The following is a 23,739-nucleotide window of genomic DNA, read 5'->3' on the forward strand; positions in this document are numbered from 1 at the left end:
ATACACTGACTGACTGACTCTCTCTCACACACACAGATATGTGGCTGGGCAGAATAAGTAGATAGGCAGGACACGCCTCCTTCTCTCTGGAGAGTCAGCAGAGACCATCAGGAGATGATCAGGAGATTCTTGTGTATGGGAGGGGTGAAATCTCCTCAAGAACTTCTATGCTGGAAGAAGTTTAAGAAACGCCCACTGACGGATTCTGCCAGCGATTGGGACAGCCACGGGTGAGTGGCTGTCCAGACAGGAAAGGTTCACTTAGGCAACCCAGGCAGGTGTGGGCACCGGCTTACGCACGAGCAACCCCTTGAACCATTACAGCAATCCATCAGTCCTTGACGTTGCTTGTGCGCATGTAATGGGTTTAGGGGTTGCTCGTGCGTAAGTTGCCGCCACTCCTGGCTAGGTTACCTGGTTAACCCTTTCTGACTGAACAGCCTCCAGCATCGTGACTGTCTCAGTCGCTGGCAGAATCCGTCAGTGGGCGTTTCTTAAACCTTTTCCAGCATAAAAGTTGTTTGACGCCAAGTCTCCTCCTACTCTCCCTGCGCGGAAGTCTTCTGCGCAGGGAGGGTGTGGGCAGCGGGGTACCCATACTCTCTCCGCTGGTCTCCAGTGAAGAGTCTTGGAGCCTCCTCCCCGATTCCCCCACCTGCCCCCCTTCTCCACTGGTGTTACGCTGATTTCCTTCCCCAGCAGATGGGCTGCCTCTCTCCCTACTGGGACCCTCTCCTGCATCCCTTTGGAGCCTTCCCTCCGCCTCTAGCTCCGATGGCAGTTCCCTGACATCCACCTCCCCCCCCAGGACCCCCTCCCCCTCCGGCCCGACCTTCAGATCCAACCTCGTCCCTTTCCTTGGCCGACGATGCGGGGAAACACCTGAAGGAGCTGTCGCTCTCCTCTGAGGATTCAAAACCCGCTTCCCACCCGCTCCGATATCTTGCCTCCGAGTCTGATTCTTCTCCCTCTGACATTTCCCCTCCTTCCTCTTCGGAGGCAGGAAAACCCACAAATTCCTCCTCTTCGTCTGTGGTACCAAGTTCTCCCAGAATCTCGCTAGTGGTTTTGGTTTGTCTGGGAACAGGCTGTGGAATTCTTCCACAAGATACCCATCATTGACTGCCTCCGCGGGGACCCAAGTGTTTTCTGACTCGGGTTCTCCTTCCCAAGCCACTAAATACTCCACCTGGCGCCCTCGCCACCTTGAATCGAGTATTTCCGTGGCTTGGTTGTGGAGTTCCCTCTCCTCTAACCGCGGGTGGGCGGTGACTCCTCCCTCCTGGCCCGGGAATTCCCGCCCCTCCCTGTACGGTGAGAGTAGGGACCTATGGAACACCGGATGTATCTTCATGCTGTCAGGCAACTTGAGCTTGAATGCCACAGGTTTCACCTGCTGTGTTACCTCAAAGGGTCCCAGCCGTCTTGGCTGCAATTTCTTGCACCCTCCTTTTAGGGGCAACCCTTGGGTTGACAACCACACTCGGTCTACCACCCGTATGGCATCCCCCTCCCGACGGTGCTTATCTGCCTGCCTCTTATAAACTTCCTTGGCCCGCTCCAAGTTCATCTTGAGTTGCTGGTGCAATGCCTCCATTTCTTCCACAAACTGCTCTGCCGCAGGTACACTCCACCCTTCCTCCCCCCTCCCCGGGAAGGCCCTGGGGTGACACCCATAATTGGCCATGAACGGGCTCATGCCCGTGGACACATGTTCAGCGTTATTGTACACAAATTCAGCCAGCGCTAGTTTCTCTACCCAGTCGTTCTGTCTCTCGCTGAGGTAGCAGCGTAGGTATTGCTGGAGTATACTGTTCGCTCTTTCTGCTTGCCCGTTGGTTTCCGGGTGTCGCGCCGTCGAGAAGCCCACCTCTACCTGCAGCATGTTCGTGAGCTTCCTCCAGAACCGGGAAGTAAATTGTTTTCCGCGATCTGAGATGACCCTCGAGGGTGCCCTATGCAACCTGAAGATGTGATCCACAAACAACTTGGCTGTCTCCTCTGCTGTCACCGCATGTGAGCAAGCTATGAAATGGCACATCTTCGTCAGTAGATCGACTACTACCATGACTGCTGTCTTCCCCCTGGACTTGGGCAAATCTGTCATAAAATCAATGGACACCACCTCCCAGGGTCTTCCCGGCGTGGGTAAGGGTTCCAGTAACCCTGCGGGGGCAGCCCTCTCCCCCTTTGCCCTTTGGCAGCGGTCGCACCCCCGTACATATTCCCGTACATCCTCCCTCACCCTTGGCCACCAGAACTGCCTGGTGACAAGCAGCATGGTTTTGTGCTGTCCAAAGTGCCCAGCTGTGGGGTTGTCGTGGAGTTGTTTGAGTACCTTCCCCCTCAGGGTCTCCCCCGGTACATACAGCGCCCCCTTATAGTACAGCACCCCTTCCTTTTCCTCAAACCCCCCATGGTTTTCTCTTCCGTCTCGGAGTTCCCGGATTTTAGTTTGAGCGAACACGTCGTTTCTAGTAAGCCCGGCCAGTTCTCGTTTCCCAACCAAGGCTCCCCCACACACCCATCTGTCCTCGGGGATCACGTGTCGTATCTCCGGCGGTCCCTCTCCTTCCATGTACTCCGGCTTCCGGGAGAGAGCATCTGCTCTTACGTTTTCCTCTCCCGGCACGTATCGGATCTCGAAGGAAAACTTGGAGAACTCCTGTGCCCATCGAATCTGTCTCTGGTTGAGTACCCGTGCGGTCCTCCAGTATTCCAAGTTCTTGTGATCAGTACAAACCTGGATCTTGTGCTGCGCCCCTATTAGCAGATGTCTCCATCGGCGAAACGCTGCATAGATCGCAAGCAGTTCGCGGTCATACACCGTATAGTTTTGCTCCGACTTGCTCAGATTCCTCGAGAAAAAGGCATACGGCTTCCATTCCTGCTTGCTCCTCCCTGGCTGCAAAAGAAACGGCCCAATGGCTCTGTCGGACGCGTCGGTCTCTAGCCTCATGGGATTCTCCAGATGAACGTGTAGGAGCTGCTCTTCCGAAGCGAACGCCTTCTTCAGTCTTTCAAAGGATTGCTGAGCACCTTCTGTCCAGGCGAACTTCCTTTTGCTACTGAGACAATCTGTGATGGGCGCCGTTAAGTGGGCGAAGTTCTTGATGAACTTCCTGTAGAAGTTGCTGAACCCTAGGAACCTCTGCACATCCTTCCGGGTTTTGGGGGCTTTCCATTCCAGCACTGCCTGCACCTTGCTTGGGTCCATAGCCAGTCCCTTGTCTGACAACTTGTACCCCAGAAACTCGACCTCTCTGGTGTGAAATTGGCATTTTTCCAGTTTGACCCACAACTGGTGCTTCTGCAGCCTCTTTAGCACTTCCCTGACGTCTCTGACATTTTGCTTCTCATTGTCTGAATAGATTAAGACGCCGTCCAAGAAGCCTACGCAGTTCTTGTACAGCAGGGGCCCCAATACGTGGTGCATGAATGCTTGAAAGCAGGCGGAGCCCGATTGTAATCCAAATGGAATGACTAAGTACTCAAAAGCCCCCAGGGGGGTGAACATGGTGGTTTTCCATTCGTCCCCCTCCCTTACCCTGATCAAATTGTACGCTCCCCTGAGGTCCAGTTTGGTGAAAATTTTCCCTTGCCTCACCCGTGTTAAAATGTCGTCAATCCTGGGCATTGGGAAGGTCACGGGTTCAGATACCAGGTTTAACGCCCTGTAATCTACGACTAATCTGGGCTGATTAGTCCCTTTCTTGTCCACAAAGAACACTGGACTGCCCCCCACCGCCTTAGATTCCCTTATGAAACCTCTCTTCAGGTTCTTGTCAATAAACTGCCATAACTCCTGCATCTCCCGGTCCGACATGGCATACAGCTTACCCACCGGCAGCTGAGCCCCTGGGATTAAGTTGATTTGGCAGTCAAAGGGCCTATGGGGGGATAGTCTGTCCGCCTCCTTCTCGCTGAAGACTTCCTTTAGGTCAGCGTATGGTGGTGGCACCTCTCCCTTTGTTTTCACCGCCAGCCCAGCCACCCTGGCCACTGTCATTCTTGGGGTCCCCCCCCAGACAGTGTTCCCAAAGGTGACTGACCGCTGATGCCATGACACTACTGGATCATGCAGTGCCAGCCAGCTCATCCCCAGTATTATTGGGGGTCCTGCCAGTGTGGCCACATGAAAGGCAATGGTCTGCGTGTGCCTGGAAACCCTCGTTCGCATTGGCGGGGTCTGGTGTGTCACTTCCCCTCCCAGAAGTTCCCTGCCATCGATGGTGGTCACTTGCAAGGGAAAATCCAGGGGTAGCAAGTGTATTTGGTGCTCCAAAGCGAAGTCCCTGCTAAAGAAATTGCAGGAGCTGCCCGAATCCAGCAGCCCCTCAACCTTGACTGGGTGCCCATTCGGGAGTTCTAGCACCACTTCTATGGCTATCGCTGCCCTGGGGGGGTCAGGCTGGGGCACTTCTATTGGTTGCTGGCCTGGCTGCTGGCCCCTTTGGTTGGCAGCCAGGCGCTGTTGTTTCCCTGCGCCTGCCCTTCGTCTCCCTTCTCCTCACAGCCAGCAGCCCCCACCATCCCTTGCCAGGCCTTTCTTTGAGGGCAGGCCCTTGCAAAATGCCCCGGCCCTTGGCAGAGGAAACACTTCTTGGTGGTTTTCCAATCCTTCCCCTCCCTTTTGCGACCTTCATTGGAGTTTGAAACCTCGTGTGTGTGTGCGCGCGCGCCATCTATTTCCATTGGCTCAGCCGCCTGGGAAAGCTGTCTTGGTATTTCAGGAATGCGGTAGTCATTGCAACGTTCCCCTCTCACTTCGCGTTTCTCCTGAGCCCGCGCTTCCTGCCTCACTCCAATCGCAAGCACAGCCTTGGTCAGCTGATCCATCGACTGCGGGCGGGGCGCGCGGGACAGCTCGTCCTTCACCGTTGGGGACAACCCCTCCTCAAACAACATTTGAATAGGTTCAGAGTCCAGATCCCACCCGAGACGGTGGATCAGCATTGCAAAGCGCGACCAGTAGTCTCTAACTGACTGGCTCCCCTGCTTGTACCCCATCAGTTCTCGCCGAGTCACACTTTGCTGGACTTCACTGGAATACATCGCATCCATCACCTGAAAGAATTTCTTAATGTCCTTCAAGGCATGATTTTGCGCCGCCATAAGGGGCCTGAGCCATTCTCTTGCCCCATCCTGCAGATGCCCCACAATGTATGCCACCCTTTGCTCATCGTTAACAAAGTCATCATGCTGCAGTTCCAAAGCGTACTCTATTTCCGTTCGGAACGCGTTGTAGTCCTGGGGCTTCCCCCCAAACTTGTGTACCAGCCCCGGTACCTTCCTTGCGATGGGGGTGGGTCTGACCTGAGCATCCTGAGCTCGTCTTTCGTCCAGCCGCGCCGTCAGGAGAGCTACATGCTGTTCCAAATCTTGGTTTCTCTCCACCAGACCTTGCACTGCAGCTGTTTGCTCCGTCTCTCCGGCTCCTCCGGTCTGGCTCATGGTGCTGCCTCTCTGGAGCTACGCACAAGCAACGTCGGTGACTGACGGATTGCTGTAATGGGTTTAGGGGTTGCTTGTGCGTAAGTTGCCTCCACTCCTGGCTAGGTTACCTGGTTAACCCTTTCTGACTGAACAGCCTCCAGCATCGTGACTGTCTCAGTCGCTGGCAGAATCCGTCAGTGGGCGTTTCTTAAACCTTTTCCAGCATAAAGGTTCTTTGACGCCAAGTCTCCTCCTACTCTCCCTGCGTGGAAGTCTTCTGCGCAGGGAGGGTGTGGGCAGCGGAGTACCCGTACTCTCTCCGCTGGTCTCCAGCGAAGAGTCTTGGAGCCTCCTCCCCGATTCCCCCACCTGCCCCCCTTCTCCACTGGTGTTACGCTGATTTCCTTCCCCAGCAGATGGGCTGCCTCTCTCCCTACTGGGACCCTCTCCTGCATCCCTTTGGAGCCTTCCCTCTACCTCTAGCTCCGATGGCAGTTCCCTGACAGCGCAGTACCGGAAAGGCAGCACGATGAGCCAAACAGAGCCGGCCGGAGGAACAGAGCAAGAAGCCTTGATGCGAGGTCTGGTAGAGAGGAACTGAGACCTGGAGGCGCATGTTGCTACCCTGATGGCGCGGCTGGAGGAGAGACGGGCTCAGGATGCACAGGTCAGAGCCACCCCGATAGGGAGGAAGGTTCAGGGGCTGGTACACAAATTTGGTGGAAAGCCCCAGGACTACAATGCATTCCGAACGGAAATCCAGTACGCTTTGGAACTGCAGAAGGATGACTTTGCCAATGACGGGGAAAGGGTGGCTTACATTGTGGGACATCTGCAGGATGGGGCGCGTGAATGGATCAGGCCCCTAATGGCAACGCAGAATGATGCATTGAAAGATCTCAAGAAATTCTATCAGGCGATGGACGCGATGTACTCCAGCAAGGTTGAGTAAAGCGTGACGCGCCGGGAGCTGATGGGGTGCAAGCAGGGGAGCCTATCCGTCAGAAACTACTGGTCGCGGTTCGCAATGTTAGTCCACAAACTTGGGTAGGATCTCAGCTCTGAACCTATGCAAATGTTGTTCGAGGGGGGTTTATCCCCTGAAGTGAAGGATGAATTGTCCCGAGCGCCCCGCCCGCGGTCGATGGATGAACTCACAAAGACTGTGCTTGTGATCGGGGTACGCGAGGAAGCGCAGGCTCAGGAGAAGCGGGAGATAAGGGCGGAACGTTTCCATGACAACCGCATTCCTGAAATGCCGAGGGAGCCTTCCCAGGCAGCAGAGCTGATGGAAATTGATGCAGCGCGTGCGCGCGCGAAGTTTCAAACGCCGGTGAAAGGAGGAAAAGGGAGGGAAATAAGTGTTTCCTCTGTCAGCGACCGGGACGTTTTGCAAAGGTCTGCCCTCAACGAAAGGCCTGGCAAGGCATGATGGGGGCTGCAGGCCATTACGAGAAGGGGGAGGAGGGGCAGGCGCAGGGAAACGCCAACGCCTGGCTGCCAACCAGTGGGGCCAGCAGCCAGGTCAGCAACCAATAGAAGTGCCCCAGCCTGACCCCCCCAAGGCAGCGGTAGCCATAGAGGTGGTGCTAGAACTCCCAAACGGGCACCCCATCAAGGTGGAGGGACTGCTAGATTCTGGCAGCTCGTGTAATTTCTTCAGCAGAGACTTCGCTCTGGAGCACCAACTCCACCTGTTGCCACTAGATTTTCCCTTGCAGGTGACCACCATCAATGGCAGGGAGCTCCTGGGAGGGGAAGTGACACACCAGACACCGCCAATGCGAATAAGGGTTGCTAGGCGCACGGAAACCATTGCCTTTCACATGGCCACGCTGGCAGGACCCCCAATAATACTGGGAATGAGCTGGCTGGTGCTACATGACCCGGTGGTGTCATGGCATCAGCGGTCGGTCACTTTTGGGTCAGCTTACTGCTCAGAACACTGTCTGGGAGGGAAGGAACCAAGGATGACTGTAGCCAGGGTGGCGGGGTTGGCCCTGGAGCAAAAAGGGCAGGTGCCACCACAATATGCTGATTTGAAGGAGGTCTTCAGTGAAAGGGAGGCAGACAAACTACCCCCCCACAGGCCCTTTGACTGCCAAATCAACCTGCTTCCAGGGGCTCAGTTACCAGTGGGTAAGCTGTATGCCATGTCCGACCGGGAGATGCAGGAGCTGCGGCAGTTTATTGACAAGAACCTGAAGAGAGGTTTCATAAGGGAATCTAAGGCGGTGGGGGGCAGTCCAGTGTTCTTTGTGGACAAGAAAGAGACTAATCAGCCTAGATTGGTCGTGGATTATAGGGGAATGAACCTGGTGTCAGAACCCGTGACTTTCCCAATGCCCAGGATTGACAATATTTTGACATGGGTGAGGCAGGGAAAGATTTTTACCAAGCTGGACCTCAGGGGAGCATACAATCTGATCAGGATAAGGGAGGGGGACGAATGGAAAACGACCATGTTCACCCCCCTGGGGGCTTTTGAGTACTTAGTGATGCCATTTGGATTACAATCGGGCTCAGCCTGCTTTCAAGCCTTCATGCACCATGTGTACAGCCCCTGCTGTACAAGAATTGCGTAGCCTTTTTGGATGATGTCTTAATCTATTCGGACGATGAAAGGCAACACGTCAGAGACGTCAGGGAGGTGCTACAGAGACTGAAGAAGCATCAGTTGTGGGTCAGGCTGGAAAAATGCCAATTCCACGCCAGAGAGGTCGAGTTCCTGGGATACAGGCTGTCAGACAAGGGACTAGCCATGGATCCGGGCAAGGTAAAGGCAGTGCTGGAATGGAAAGCCCCCCCAAAACAGAAAGGATGTGCAAAGGTTCCTAGGCTTCAGCAACTTCTATAGGAAGTTCATAAGGAACTTCGCTCACTTGACAGCGCCCATAACGGATTGTCTTAGTAGCAAAAAGAAGTTTGCGTGGACAGAGGGAGCGCAGCAATCCTTTGAAAGACTGAAGAGGGCGTTTGCCTCGGAAGAACAGCTCCTGCACGTGGATCCGGAGAAGCCCATGAGGCTGGAGACGGACGCGTCTGACCGCGCCATTGGAGCGGTCCTTTTGCAGCCCGGGGACAAGCAGAACTGGATGCCGTGTGCCTTTTTCTCAAGGAAGCTGAGCAAGTCAGAACAAAACTACACCGTGTATGACCACGAGCTGCTTGCCATCTATGCGGCATTTCGGCAATGGAGACATCTATTGATAGGTGATCCAGGTCAGAACGGACCACAAGAACTTGGAATACTGGCGGACCGCGCGAGTGCTCAACCAGAGACAGATCAGATGGTCCCAGGAGTTCGCCAAGTTTTTCTTCGAGATCGAGAGGAAAACGTAAGGGCAGATGCTCTCTCCCGGAAACCGGAGTACATGGAAGGAGAGGGGCCCCCAGAGACCAGGCACGTGTTCCCTGAGGATAGGTGGGTGTGGGGGGGAGCGTTGGTTGGGAAACGGGAACTGGCAGGGCTCACCAGGCACGATGAGTTTGCTCAGGCGAAAATCAGGAAACTCAGGGACGGAAGGGAAGTCAATGGAGGGTTCGAGGAAAAGGAAGGTCTATTGTACTATAAGGGGGCGCTGTATGTACCGGGGGAGACTTTGAGGGGGAAGGTACTTAAACAACACGACAACCCAACAGCTGGGCACTTTGGACAACACAAGACCATGTTACTTGTCACCAGGCAGTTCTGGTGGCCAAAGGTGAGGGAAGACGTAAGAGAATATGTACGGGGGTGCGACCGATGCCAGAGGGCAAAGGGGGAAAGGGCTGCCCCTGCGGGGTTACTAGAACCCTTACCCACACCGGAAAGGCCCTGGGAGGTGGTGTCCATTGATTTTATGACAGATCTGCCCAAGTCGAGGGGAAAGACAGCGGTCATGGTAGTAGTCGATCTACTGACAAAAATGTGCCATTTCGTAGCGTGCTCACATGCAGCAACGGCAGAGAAGACAGCCAGACTGTTTGTGGATCACATTTTCAGACTGCATGGGGCTCCATTGAGGGTAATCTCGGATCGCGGGAAAAATTTACTTCCCGGTTCTGGTGGAAACTCATGAGCTTGCTACAGGTCGAGGTGAGCTTCTCGATGGTGAGGCACCCGGAAACCAACGGACAAGCCGAAAGAGCGAACGGCGTGCTCCAGCAATACCTACGCTGCTATGTCAGCGAGAGACAGAACGATTGGGTAGAGAAATTAGCTTTGGCTGAATTTGCGTACAATAACGCTGAACATGTGTCCACGGGAATGAGCCCTTTCATGGCCAATTACGGGTGTCACCCCAGGGCATTCCCGGGGCGTGGGGAGGAAGGATGGAGCGTACCTGCGGCTGAGCAATTTGTGGAGGAAATGGAGGCCCTACACCAGCAACTCACGCTGAACTTAGAGCGGGCCAAGGAAGTTTACAAGAGGCAGGCGGACAGGCACCGTCGGGAGGGGGAGGCTATACGGGTGGGAGACAGGGTGTGGTTGTCATCCCAAGGGTTGCCCCTAAAGGGAGGGTACAAGAAGTTGCAGCCTAGGCGGCTGGGGCCTTTTGAGGTAACGCAGCAGGTGAACCCAGTGGCATTTAAACTCAAGTTGCCTGACAGCATAAAGATACATCCAGTGTTCCACAGGTCCCTACTTTCACTGTACAGGGAGGGGCGGGAATTCCCGGGACGGGAGCAAGGGGTCACCGCCCACCCGCGGATCGAAGAGAGGGAACACTGTAACGAAGCCACGGAAATACTCGATTCAAGGTGGCGAGGTCGCCAGGTAGAGTACTTGGTAGCCTGGGAGGGGGAACCCCGGTCGGAAAACACGTGGGTCCCAGCTGAATCAATCACTGACGAGTATCTGGTGGAAGAATTCCACAGTTTGTTCCCGGATAAGCCCAAACCATTAGCCAGATTTTGGGAGGAAGAATTTGGACCCACAGACGACGAAGGGGACTTTGTGGGTTTTCCTGCCTCAGAAGAGGAGGGAAGAGGAGGTGTCCGAGGGAGAAGAATCAGACGGGGAAGTTCAACCAGTGGGAAGAAATCCCAGCAGATGGGAGGCTGGTTTTGAATCCTCAGAAGAGGGGGGGGTTCAGGGGGTTCCCCACATCGTCGGCCGAGGAGAGAGAGGAGGTTGTGTCGGAAAAGGGTGCCGGGGTGGGAGGGGTCCTGCGGAGGAGGTGGATGTCAGGGAACTGCCATTAGTGCCGGAGGGAGAGAGAGAGCTCCAGAGGGATCCCAGAGAGCGTCACGGGATTGGGAGAGGCAGCCCATCTTCTGGGGAAGGGAATCAGCTCAGCTCCAGTGGAGAAGGGGGGCAGATGAGGGAATCTGAGAGTGAGTCACATGACTCCTTGCCTGGGACCAGTGGGGGGAGGAAGGGTCCTCCGCTGCCTACGCCTTCCTTGCGCAGAAGGCTTCCGCGCAGGGAAAGTAGGAGGCGACTGGGCGTGAAAGAACTTCTATGCTGGAAGAAGTTTAAGAAACGCCCACTGATGGATTCTGCCAGCGATTGAGACAGCCACGGGCGAGTGGCTGTCCAGACAGGAAAGGTTCACTTAGGCAACCCAGCCAGGTGTGGGCACCGGCTTATGCACGAGCAACCCCTTGAACCACTACACCATGCTTCCCAAAGCTTCATTCAGACACATCTTCCAATTTCTGGCCAATTGTCTCAGGCCATAAATGGACTTGTGCAGTTTCCACACAACACCTGGCTCATTACCCTCAAACCCTGGAGGAGGTAGCATGTACAGATCCTCCTTCAGATCTGAGTTCAAATAAGCCACATCTACATGAAAGTGGTGCACTTGGTGCCCTCTTTGTGCAGCTACTGCTAAGAGCATGTGCAGAGTTTCACTCCGGGAAGTAGGAGCATACACTTCTGTGTAATTCAGCCCCTTCCGCTGCGTGAACCCTATAGCTACTAGCCTAGCCTTGTACTGTGGTTCTCCAGTCGCTGTGGGCTTAATCCTGTAAACCCGGGGCCACTAGGGGCGCATCAGAAGATGGCTGACAATAACATCTCTCCGACCCACATGAGGTAATTTGGAGGCTGTGATGGGAGTAAATAGCCTCCCTACCCCCCCAGGATGGGGGGGGCTGCCCTTGCCTGCTGTGCCCTATACCACCCCCAAATTTGTGGGGATGGGGGCACTAGGCACAATGCCCTCCTGTGGGATTTCGGCACTCCTGGACGCCGTCTCTGATCCGCGCCACTAGCTGCAAGAACTTCAAAAGAAACAATTTGGATGAAGCGAATGCACATATTTCAAGGAAGGAGGGGGAGTAAAGACTGCTAACAGAAGAGATCTCTGATAAAACAAGACGAGTCGGAGGAACAAGTATAAATCATGAGAAGATACGCCAAGACTCGGTATGGCAAAGGGACTGATGGGGGAGGGGCAAAAAACTTTCCTTTCTTTCCTTTATGTGATTAAACAAGAATCCCCCCCCCCTCACAAGTCAGAAATGTCGTTTTAAGGACTTAAGCTGTGGATTTAAGGCTGTGTGGAGATAAACTTTCGAACCAAAGCATGTTTTGAGAAAAGCGTGGAATGTATAAGGGCTTTGGAATGACGCAGTTAAAAGTGCCGTCGCCATATTGGGAAGTTCTGTCGGAGGACTTAAGTCTGGGAGGAGAAATAGAGAAATAGAGCTGTTTTTATATTGTGGGTGAAACTCCTCAGAGGGACTTAAGAACGACAGTTCTGTAATTAAAGATGGAAAGAGCGGTGTTATCTATGAAGGCGATGATATATGGAAACCATCTCGATTTGAGGACTGGAAGAACGGAAAAATTCACACAGGATTATTATTGGTGTTTATCGGCTTAAGGAGACTATCAGAAGAGATCATAAAGAAAAAAGAGAAAATATATGAACAAGATGTGATGTGGAAACAGCAAGATAAGACTGGATAGAATTATGAACTTTGGACTGATTTGGACATTAACGCAGTAGCAAGAAGATGATCAGAATCCCCCTTCAGATCTTGAAACATGGGTCCCCTCAACAAAATTTTAAATTCGGCTTTGTAATTCGGAATTTATGTGATGTGATGTGATGTGATTGGCCGGTTAATAAAAATTATTTAAAAATAATAATAATAATCCTGTAAACCCAGCGACAGCTCACAGCCTGCTTGCCTGCTGGCAGCTTCGTGGTGGAGAACACACCTAAAGACATCATTGAGTTCAACTCCTTTCCCATTGCCTCTTGCCATTTCCTGGCTTCTGCTTCAGGCAACTGTTGAACTTCCTCAAAACTCTCTGGTTCGCACTGCGCTAAACCAACCCACACACTAGTGACCTCGAACCTCTCAGGAGGTATCCCTTTAGTAGTGCGTGTGGAATGTCTGAGCACTACCTCAGGTGCCCCCTCTGACCCCCTGGGGCCAGCTAGTGTGTCCTTGTCATCGGAAGACTCCGTCAGTGGCAGAAAACTCACTCCAAATCTGACCGGACACAGGTTAGAGCTCAACGTCGAGCCTACCAAGTGGCGATAGCGACGGCGAAGAAGACTTTCTTCACTGCCTCTATTGCATCTGCAGAAAATAGTAGCAGGAGATTCTTTCAGGTGGTCCGGAATTTAACGGAACCACCTTTACCACCGGGGCCTTGCAAAGACCCCAAGATCTCCTGCAACGATTTTGCAAAGTTTTTTGCAGATAAAATCACTCATATTCGGAAGGAGCTAGACACCACCATGGGAGCAGGGCTGGGGCGGGAGAGGGCTAGAGCCCTGTCTGGTCAAGTTGCATGGAATCAATTTCAATCCGTTACCCCCGAGGATGTGGACAGGCTGCTTGGACGCGTGAAACCAACCACCTGTCTCCTTGATCCTTGCCCATCCTGGCTAATGAAAGCAAGCCGGGAAGGGCTGGGCGATGGGCTCTGCGGGGTGGTGAATGCTTCCCTCTGTGAGGGAACATTCCCAGATCCGCTGAAAGAGGCGGTCATTAAACCGCTTCTTAAAAAACCATCTTTAGACCCGGCCAGTATGGCCAACTATCGCCCAGTCTCAAATCTTCCATTCTTGGGCAAGGTGATTGAGCGCGTGGTTGCTGAACAACTCCAGGCACGCCTGGAGGATGCGGACCATTTGGATCCCTTCCAATCGGGGTTAAGGCCTCATCATGGGACTGAAACTGCCTTGGTCGCACTGGTTGATGATCTCCGGCGAGCTAGGGACAAAGGTGAGAGTTGTTTCCTAGTTCTGCTGGATCTCTCAGCGGCCTTTGATACAATCAACCATAACATCCTTCTGGACCGTCTAGAGGGGTTGGGAGCTGGGGGCACTGTTGTACAGTGGTTTCGCTCCTTCCTCCTGGGCCGTGTTCAGAAAGTGGTGGTGGGGGATGAGTGTTCAGACCCTTGGGCCCTCACTTGTGGGGTGCCTCAGGGTTCCGTCCTCTCCCCCATGCTTTTTAACATCTATATGAAGCCGCTGGGAGAGATCATCAGGGGGTTTGGACTGGGTGTCCATCAATATGCAGATGATATCCAGCTCTACCTCTCTTTCAAATCAGAACCAGTGAAGGCGGTGAAGGTCCTGTGTGAGTGCCTGGAGGCGGTTGGAGGATGGATGGCGGCTAATGCATTGAAGTTGAATCCTGACAAGACAGAAGTACTGTTTTTGGGGGACAGGGGGCGGGCTGGTGTGGAGGCCTCCCTGGTCCTGAATAGGGTAACTGTGCCCCTGAAGGACCAGGTGCACAGCCTGGGAGTCATTTTGGACTCACAGCTGTCCATGGAGGCGCAGGTCAGTTCTGCATCCAGGGCAGCTGTCTACCAACTCCACCTGGTACGCAGGCTGAGACCCTACCTGCCCGCGGACTGTCTCACCAGAGTGGTGCATGCTCTAGTTATCTCCCGCTTGGACTACTGCAATGCGCTCTACGTGGGGCTACCTTTGAAGGTGACTCGGAAACTACAACTAATCCAGAATGCGGCAGCTAGACTGGTGACTGGGGGCGGCCACCGAGACCACATAACACCGGTCTTGAAAGACCTACATTGGCTCCCAGTACGTTTCCGAGCACAATTCAAAGTGCTGGTGTTGACCTTTAAAGCCCTAAACGGCCTCGGCCCAATATACCTGAAGGAGCGTCTCCACCCCCATCGTTCTGCCCGAACGCTGAGGTCCAGCTCCGAGGGCCTTCTGGCGGTTCCCTCATTGCGAGAAGCAAAGCTACAGGGAACCAGGAAGAGGGCCTTCTCAGTAGTGGCGCCCGCCCTGTGGAACGCCCTCCCATCAGATGTCAAAACGATAAACAACTATCTGACATTCAGAAGACATCTTAAGGCAGCCCTGTTCAGGGAAGTTTTTAATGTATGATATTTTAGTGTTTTTTGGTTTCTATGGAAGCCGCCCAGAGTGGCTGGGGAAACCCAGCCAGATGGGTGGGGTACAAATAATAAATTATTATTATTATTATTATTATTATTATTATTATTATTATTGCATCTTTTTGCCTTCTGCACTTGACTGATGGGAGACGAAGGCGCACACTTTGGCTCTCGCTTAATAGCCTGTGGATACGCCCTTCCCTGTTCCTGCTTCTGGTCAGAGACCTGATCCACAGAAGCAGGTTCAGTGTCTACCTCTCCCTCCTCAGCAGAATCAAACAGACTCTCTGAGAGAATGTCAGGATTCCCATGGATCCGTGTCCACCCACTCTGCTCACAGAACTCAGCACTCCTGCTGACTAGAATCCTGGACTGATCGCCTTCTGGATAGGCAAATCTCCACCCCTTTGTCCCAGGCTCATACCCACAAAAGATCATTTTCCGAGACCTCTGGTCACCCTTCCTGCGTTGGGCCTTTGGCACAAGAACCCAAGCTTCGCAACCAAACACACGGAAGAAATGCACCTTGAGCTTCTTACCGTGCAGCAGGAAATAGGGCGTGTCCCCTACAACAGAGCTATAAGAGCGATTAATCGTGAAGTTGGCCAATTTCCAAGCTTCCCCCCAAAAGTGGGGGCAGGCCAGCATCAAACAGTAGAGCTTCAGCTGCCTCTTGTAGCGTTCTGTTCCTGCGTTCCGCAACGCCGTTCTCCTGGGGAGAATAAGCCACCGTCAACCTGTGACGTATCCCCTTCTGGCGGAAGAAACTCTGCAAAGCAGACCCAGTTAATTCCCCACCCCGGTCACTCTGAAAACTCTGCACGCGTGTGGAAAATTGCAGTTCCACTGCCGCCATCCAGTCTCTGATCAGTGGTGCAGCCTCACTCTTGTGTCTCAGTGTAAACAGCCAACCATTTCTCGAGAAATCATCTGTGAAAGTGAGCACAAATTTGGCTCCGCCCAGACTGGCCACTGGCATGGCTCCACATAGGTCTGCATGTACCAACTCAAAAGGCTTTGTGGTTACTCTCTCAGACCTAGGATAACTGTACCTTTTAACCTTCGCTCTTTTGCATGCTCTGCAATCCAAGAATTTATCACACGTCTTTATTTTGCACCCCTCAGTGCACTCTGGAAGCTTCTAGATGTATTTCCAGTTGTTGTGTGACATTCTCCTGTGCCACAAATGCTGACACATATTATGTGTGGGAACGTTAACACATTGGGCCTGTGCTGTCTCAGTGTCACCCTTACCTTCCAGAGGTGTTTCCAGAACATAGAGTCTGTTCTGACATTCAACACTGACCAGATGCTTCCCACCCCTGGAAATAGAACAGACATCATTTTCAAAGCAAACCTTATCGCCATCCTGTACAAGAGCAGAAACGGATGACAAACAAAATTGTATTCCTGACACAGCATACGCTTCCAGCTCCACCTGCAGGAAAGAAACATACACATTTCCAACAGTAGTCAACTGCCTCTGCGTTCCATCTGCAAGTGTGACTGCTTTTCCAGTTGAAACAGCTCTGCAGTTCCACATTTGGCCACAAGAGGGCAGCAGATGATGACTGGCACCAGAGTCTATGATCCAACACAGCATGCTGCCTTCACTGGAGCTGTCTTTGTTAGTTGCCATGGAAGCAGCAAGATGATAAGAAGTGCTGTCCCTCTCACTTCCTTTGTCACGTCCTCCCTTCGCGTTCCCACGCTGGCCTCCCCTTCTAATCTGGTTTCCATGGGGACTTGGCTGCCTGCCATGGGAAGTGACCTTGGAAATATCCTGTGTAGCCTCCTTGGCTCTCCTCAGGCAGGAACGATGCAGGTGCTGGTCAGAACTGCATACAAAGCAACAATGAAAAGAAAAGGCTTGCACTGTGCCTTCTGTCTTCACTGCCCCCCCCACGCTTGCCAGCAGCTCTCCTTGAGGCTGTACTGCTTCTGGGGACGTGGCCTTTGGCTTCCGCTGTGGTTCCTTGGTGAACCCTCTCCAGCTCCTGCCAAACAGCCTGGGCATTCTCAAAACCCTCCACAAGTGGCAACTGTGAGCCATCCAAACTGATCACTATAGATCCCAGAGCTTTCTGATCCTTCATCTGCGAGGCATGTGCTGCTGCAACTACTGCTGCTGCATCTCCGTCTGCAGCTTGCAATGGGGCTCCTTGTGTGGCCTCCCACAGACCTTTGGCTGTTAGCCAGGCCTTGACTTTCCGGGACCACTCCTCTCAGTTATGTCCATTGAGTCTCTCAAAAGGGACTGTGTAGGACTCTTGGCTGTCTGCCATCTTCTCCCCCGGGGCTTAGCCTATTCATGATGAGGCCTTCCCCAGCGAGCTTCACTACCTTAAACCTTAGGCAGGAGTTCCAGCTGGCCTTGCTGCACCCCCCCCCCCACAGGCACGACGTGGCAGATTCCATAACCTCTTGGATTAGAGTGGCGTCCATCACACTTCCCTGTGCCTCTGAGTCTTAAGACTTCTTCCTGGCTCCAAGCAGAGTTTCGCAGCAGCGGTGTGTGCCTTGTGTAGGTGCAATAAATCATAGTCCGTAAGCAAGCTTCTTGCTAATCTAAAAGGGCTTTTTTTTTTTTATAATGATATTTATTAAAGTTTCACAAAAATACATAAAAATACAAAACAAAGAAAAAAGTATAAAGTTTTAAGATACAACAAAAAAGTAGAAAATAAAAAAAAAGCGTACAAAATAAAACAGTTAAGAACACAATAATATTCCATAACCTATCTTCCTTACTCTTATTTCCCCGGACCTCCTCATACCTCCCTTCTTTGTATTCCAATTCAATTTGTTGGTTCAGCAAATCCTTATAAAAGGGCTTTAATCATGTACAGAATAACATAATAAATCAGCCAGGAGATCGAGCAGACATCCTCTCCGGTTCATCAGCGAAAAGTGAAAGTAACTCACACACAAAGAAAGATTCCTGTATGTGAAAAAGACCACGCCTCAGTAGGCAGAGATGTCACACAGAACTGTTTAACCCTCTAAGTTCTGATTCTCCTCACAGTAACTGCTACTGGGAGGCTCACCTGGCACCTTCAATACATATTTTAGGTGCCAGGTGAAAACATTCTATGGGCTTTTGAATGGGGGGGGGGATGTTTTGTTTGTTCTTATGTCACATATTTTTGTGTGTCTACTTTAAACTTCTCTGTGAACCTCAGAGGAAGGGGAGTATATAAATTTATTTATTTATTATTTATAAAATTTATAATACTGAACCCTACTGAAAATTTATGCTTTGCATCTTTTTGAGTTCCATGGTATATAAATGTAATAATACTAAAAAAAAATCCTTCTCCATATCTCTTGTTATTTAAAATTAATATTGTTACATTATGAGGGAGAGTGGGAATAGAAAGAAGTTTGTCTTTGCTCATAACCACTTGTGGCACTAAGAGAGGCCTTCCTCTTTTTAAAGCAACTATTTCCCCTATCCTCTTCAGTATTGCTCTAAAAAAAAAGTTCAGACTAATTTATACCTGTTGGCTGGGATCTTGGAACATGTTTTCCCTTGTATAACAAGCAGTCAAATGCTTATATTCCTGAGCCTTTGAAACAAAACTTGAATAAATCAGCTAAGTGCTAAATGCCTTGATTTTACCAGCCTTGATTGTCAGTGGTGAAGTAATGTTAACAGGCGTTGCTTCAAAAAACCGGATTAATACCCTGATTTGAATCTTGAGCAACCCACCACCTCTTTTCTGTACTCAAAATCTCCAGTGCAGATGAGAATTCCCACTTTCTTCTTGCACAAACAATGAAAGGGAAGGGAAACGGCCACTTCTAATCTTGAGCCATTCCATTTAAGTGTGTGTTAATCAGTTTTGCAAAGACACCAGTCCAAGTTAACTAGCTTGCCTACTTCGAATTTACCTCTTATCAATCATTTGTGGCCTAAGGCAGGGGTCAGCGAACTTTTTCAGCAGGGGGCCGGTCCACTGTCCCTCAGGCCTTGTGGGGAGCCAGACTATATGTTGCCATGATTATGACCCGCATTTTTGGCAAAAACCCTTATTGGGACTAACCCCAATGTTGCCCAAATGTGATTGGGGGGGGGGGGTGTTCCCTCATACACCCATGCTGCTTCCTTTGCGTTTTACACGTTGACAGTTATAATTTCTCTCGTAAGGAGGGGTGGGGGGCTGAGGTAAGCACCATTCCTGTCAGCCCTGGAGAGCATGTGAGCATGCGTGGGTGAAGAGAAAAGCTGTTGGCCATGCTAAGTCAGGCCAGCAACGCTTAAGCAAAAACTTTATTTTCCCAACGTGAGGGAAGACGAGGCGGCTGCTATTTACCTTTCCATGGCTCGCACCATGTAGCTAACAAGCGGCCTCCCCAGCAGAGCGCAGAACTGTTTCAGTGTGCAGCCGCCCAGGTGCTCCCCGTTTCCTCTGGCAGGGAACACCGCTGCCACAGACACCTGCGGGCGTCACTCCCGAGGTGCCTCGGAGCCCCTGCCTCCGCAACTGCTTTTCCTGAGGTCAGTCGCCGGCAGCTCCATGGTGGAAATCCGAACTGTGGCTCCTTTTCCCTATTCCCCACCCCTCACTCCAGAAGAAAAGATTGCTGTGTGCATGCAACGGATGGAGAAGGGGCTTGTCTCAAGCAGCTGCCCACCTCACTTTTGACCCCCAAGCCTGGCTGAGTTGCAAAAACCATCGTGTGAACGCTATGCTGGCTACCTGGATTCCCAGACCGTCCGCGGGCCGGATCTAGAAGGCAATTGGGCCTGATCCGGCCTGCAGACCTTAGTTTGCTGACCCATGGCCTAAGGTATGGGTCACCTACCCCCCTACCCCAGTTCTTGTAATGCTTCTAGAACTGGCTGACTTGAAGGAGGCTTTTGCTTTAGAGTTGCCATATTTCAAACAGTAAAAATCCGGACAGGAAAGTTGTTTAACTTTTTTGGGCAAAGTTGTTCAGCTTTTTTGGGAAATTGGCTGGGGGGGGGGCTGTTTTTGAACTATTTTTATGGGGAAATGGCTCTGCCAACATGGGCTGCCATATGTCCAGGTTTTCCTGGACATTTAACCGATTTCTGCCCAGACACTGCTGTCAGCTGCAGTATTCCAGATATATCCAGGAAATTCTGGATATATGGCAACCCTATCTTGCTTGCCTCAAGTGGGAGTTTGCTTTTCAACCACTCACTTGACTGTCTTAACAATAAGCTTTCTAATACTTTAATACTTTGAATTAGCCTTTGTGGGAATGTTCAGGGGTGCAGGAGAGGATATATTGTGAGATTATATCCTAATCCAACTTGTGCTAACAAGTTCCCAAAATATCAGCAGAGTTAATAGATTAGATTAGATTAGATTAGATTAGATAAATTTATTGTCATTGTCCGTATATACACAGTATACACAACAACGAAAATCAAACACCCACCCAAAGACCGGGTTCACATACACATTTGCACGTATCTCCAACACTCTCATCCTATTCAGACATAATCTATAAAAACATATCATACTCCAGAATGTAACATAACCTATTAAAGGCATAACATAACCTAAAACCTGTCTCATTCCTTCCTACTCCCTGCTTGCTATTTCTTGCAACTGGCCCTGAGATCATTATTTAGTGCAATCAGAGCTCTTGGATAGAAACTATTCAGAAGGCGTGTGGTTCGTGTTTTCATTGTCCTATATCTTCTGCCCGAAGGCAACAGTTCAAAGAAGTTGTGAGCAGGATGGGTGGGATCTCTCAGGATATTGTGTGACTTCTTCAAAGTGCGAGACGTGAAGATCTCATCCAGGGTTGGTAGTTGGAGCCCAATAACATTCTGGGCAATTTTAATTATTCTCTGTAAAGCTTTTTTATCCGTTTCAGAGCTGCTCCCATACCACGATAATATACTATAGGTTAAGACACTCTCGATGGTACTGTGATAATAGGACAGAAGTAGGTGCTGAGATAGATTCAGTCCCCTGAGCATTCTCAGGAAATACAACCTCCCCTGCACCTTCCTCACAACCATATTAATATTTGCAGTCCATGAGAGGTCCTCAGAGATGTAAATGCCCAGGTATTTAAAACTACCAACCCTCTCCACCTCCTCGCCATTTATGTGCAATGGTAAAAATACACTTTTCTTTCTCCTAAAGTCAATTATGAGTTCTTTGGTTTTTTTGGTGTTAAGCATAAGATTGTTTTCTTTACACCATTGAATTAACCCCTGTACTTCTTTCCTATAAGCAGTCTCATCGTTCTCACTAATGAGCCCCACCACTATTGTATCATCCGCAAATTTGATGATTGTGTTGGACTTATACAGTGGGGTGCAATCAAATGTGTACAGGGAATAGAGAAAGGGACTTAGCACACATCCCTGAGGGGCTCCTGTGCTTAATACTAGAGTAGAAGAATAGTAAGGGCCCATTCTCACTGTCTGCGGCCTATCAGTCAGGAAATTCCTTACCCACAGACAGATCTTCTGATGTATACCCAAATTGGTCATTTTAAGAAATAACCTGTCTGGCAGAATTGTATTGAAGGCAGAACTGTAGTCCACAAACAACAGCCTTGCGTAGGTTCCCTGTCGTTCTAGATGACTCAGTACAGTATGGACAGCGATGGAAATAGCATCATCAGTAGATCTGTTTCTTCTGTATGCAAACTGGAACGGGTCTAGAGTGGATGGAAGACCAGCCTTAATATGATCTAGCACCAATCTCTCAAAACATTTCATAACGACAGATGTTAGGGCTATTGGTCTATAGTCATTGAGAGATACCACCACTGACTGCTTGGGGACTGGCACTATAATCGATGTCTTCAGGCAGGTAGGGACATTCCCCTTTAAGTTAATAGACATTCCCCTTTAAGTTCGCAACGGTAACGTCTGCACAGGTTCGCTAGAACCTCTATAATAATTACTCTGGTAATTTCCCCCTTTGTTCCCTCTTAAAATACAAGACACGACACAGTCTTTATAAAGGTATAAAAGAGTTTACTCACGTTCTGTATCACGATATGATCCCAGAAGGCAGACAGACTTAAAAAAGTTACATACATTCAGAATCTATCTTATAGCAAGATAGTCCCGTCCTCTCTTGGCTGAGAGCCAAGAGGGCATCCTGCTTCTTCGAAAAGTGATGGCAGAGAGGCAAGAGGCAAGAGAGAGAATGGCTGCCTGCCCTGTGCTTTTATCATTTACCTGCACAGGTGAGGCCACACCGACCTCTGGTCACATGCAGAGGAAGTCCGTCCCCAGGAAGTTTACCTGCTTGCTGAACAGACATCCCTCCCCATTGACTGCTCCTGTGTTTTACATCCCACAGCCTTTGCCAACCTGTTGCTTCAGCTGGCTGGGGCTGATGGGAGTTAGTAGTCCAACAGCATCTGATGGGCACCAAGTTGGTGAAGTCTACCTTAAAGATTAACAGATCTCTTATGGCATAAGCTTTCATGGGCCATCTTGAGTGAATGCTTGTGGAGTAGTAATCAGTTCTAAGGGATGTTAGGTAGCAGATACAGTATAAGTGAGTGAGGGCTCCAGAAGGAAAAAGAGACTGGAGAGAAGAAAAGTCAGAAACCTAGGAGCAAAAGGAGAGTGAAGAAGGTTGGCATGGAAAGGAGGTCAAAGAGGAGTATGCAGCAGGAAAGAGCAGAGGGTTTTGGAAGAAGAGGTTTTTAAAGGGATGAGGAGGTGCAATGGGAAGGTCAGATTCCCTTCATGTATACTGGGAATCCAAGGACAGAGAAGTGGATTGGAAGAACTAGAAAGATCATTAACATCTGAAACTGTAAAATAAGAGAAGTTTCTTGCAGACTCTCACAGAAAAAAGGGGGAAGTTTGAGTGCACAGAGTAACTGCTTTCTAGCTTCCCTTCACATGCCAGTCTGCTGCCATCCTGACACCAGGATTTGATCTGGAGTGTGTGGGCTGGAGTGTATCCCACTGATGATGTTTCACCCCTCCCATTGCAAGAATCTACTGACAATGTTTCAGAAAGGAGGGGGCGGATTTTGCTCATCACTCCAGCCTGTGGGAGTCTGAGTGTTATCTGTATATAGATAAGGTGACTGCTCAAGCAGCTGTAACACTCATGCAGTCCAGCATCTCCGATTAGTCTTTAATTAGTTTATGCAGTAGCTGTAGAGAATAAAAGAAGTTATACTTCAGAGCTGTCGTTCTTGTGGTTCATGCTCTGCTGTGCTCCGCTGACTTTTGGAACTGAGTTTGGTGCTCACAGCTCTAAGTTGTGAGTCCACAGCACTTAGACGTGCTCCCTGCAGTGGAAGGTCTCTGGGAGTGCTTTTCCAGCTCGCCTGGCCCAGTCGGGGCTGAAGAGGTTGAGCCCAGTCGTTGGCACTGGCTCAAAGGCGAAGCTGACACCCACCCACACATACTCAAGATAATCTCCCCCTACTGCTGCCACCTGGCCTTAGCAGCTTTTAGAATGGTGTATGGGAAAGGAAGCAAACCTGCCATTTCATCTTATCACCACCTCCTCCCTCCATCCCAGAATGGTTGTGTACAGCTGGGTGGGAACAGTTACTTTTTGTTCCTCCACTGAAACCCTGGCAGCAGGATGATTATTCTTCTGACAAACTTTAAAAGTGCTTGGCTAACCACATGCAATTGCTAGCTGTTGATCCCCAGTCAACTGCTGTTGCCTTGGGTTTCTGGTTTACTGCAAATAATTTTACGAAGCTAGACTTTCATCCACTTCTTAAGCAAAATGTTAACTTCCCCCTGCAAGAACATAAGAAGAGCCTGCTGGATCAGCCCAGTGACCCGTCTAGTCCAACATCCCGTTCTCACATTGGCCAACCAGATCCCTGTGGGAAGCCCACGAGCAGGATTTGGTCATAAGAGCACTCTCCCCTCTTGCAGTTTCCAGCAACTGGCGTTTAGAAGCATTGCTGCCTCCAACCATGAAGGCAGGGCACAGCCATCATGGCTTGTACCTCCTGATCGCTTTATTCTATGTGAATTTTTC

The sequence above is a fragment of the Podarcis pityusensis genome (genome assembly GCF_964106645.2).
Source record: "Podarcis pityusensis genome assembly, chromosome: W".
Classification (NCBI taxonomy): Eukaryota; Metazoa; Chordata; class Lepidosauria; order Squamata; family Lacertidae; genus Podarcis; species Podarcis pityusensis.